A 1159-nucleotide genomic window follows, 5' to 3' on the forward strand; every position below is an offset into this window, starting at 1 on the left:
AAGTGCTCCCTGGGCTCTGTCCTCTCTGCTCCTCTCACCCACTGCTTGTGCTGATGGGTCAGGGTGTTTTGATTTGAAATCTGTTGCAGTAGTTTGAGCAGGTGAGTGAGGCTCCTGGGAAGCAGGGAAGTAATGAACACTTGCCCCATCCCTGAGTTCTCCTCCTCTCTGCTCCTGAGTGACTCAGGCAGGAGGCTTTGATGGGGGCCATGGTGCACTTTGGCCATTGGACTCCCAGCCAATTCTGATGCAGTCCATACTATGTGCATTCATGGGGGAGTGTCGAGGATGCTGGAAAAATTTAGCTAACTCTGTGCATGTATTGTGTGTAATCCTTTACAACAGGGGTCCCCAACCTCCGGGATTTAATGCCTAATGATCTGAGGTGGAGCTGATGTAATAATCATAGAAATAAAGTGCATGATAAATGTAATGCCCTTGAATCATCCTGAAACCATCCCCCTCCCTGGTCTGTGGGGAAAATCGTCTTCCATAAAATCAGTTCCTGGTGCCAAAGAAAGGTTGGGGAACCGCTGCTTTACAAAGCACTTTTTTCCCCTATCCCTTCTCTGCCCACAGAAGCTGAAGGGATTATCAATCCTGCTTTACAGATGACAGAGCTGGGACAGAGAGGCAAGCTGTTTGCTCTCAGAATTTCCAACTAGTTGGTACTGGCAGGTAGACTTGAACTCAGGATTGACTGATAGGAAATCACTGTCTCCTCAGAGTGGAGTCCCCAATCTTGGGAGCTGGAGGAGTGAGGTCACAGTTGGGGATACCAGAGTCCCCAGTACAATCATGATCACCCCAGATCAATGTTTGTTGATCCCAGTCTCCTTCAGGGGGGCTCCCAGCTTCCTTCCAAACACCCCCAGTCACAGAGCAAAGGGCCCCTCCTCCCAAGGCTGCCAACCATGAGCAGCATTTCTACTGAAGTTCTTTTTTCCAACGAGCTAAAATTCACCCCTCATTCATTGGTCATGCATATTGATGCAGACTATCTGCCAGGGTCCAGGCCCAGGGAGACTTCAGCAAGCAGACAGACATGCCTCCACGGACCTGTATTTGCTCCAAGAAATATACACAGATGAGGAAAGAACCAGGGGTCCTGGGGGAGAAGGCGTTGATATTGGGCCACTTCTTGCCACCACTGGGGACC

This window comes from Cervus canadensis, chromosome 24, assembly GCF_019320065.1.
Source record: "Cervus canadensis isolate Bull #8, Minnesota chromosome 24, ASM1932006v1, whole genome shotgun sequence".
Taxonomy (NCBI): domain Eukaryota; kingdom Metazoa; phylum Chordata; class Mammalia; order Artiodactyla; family Cervidae; genus Cervus; species Cervus canadensis.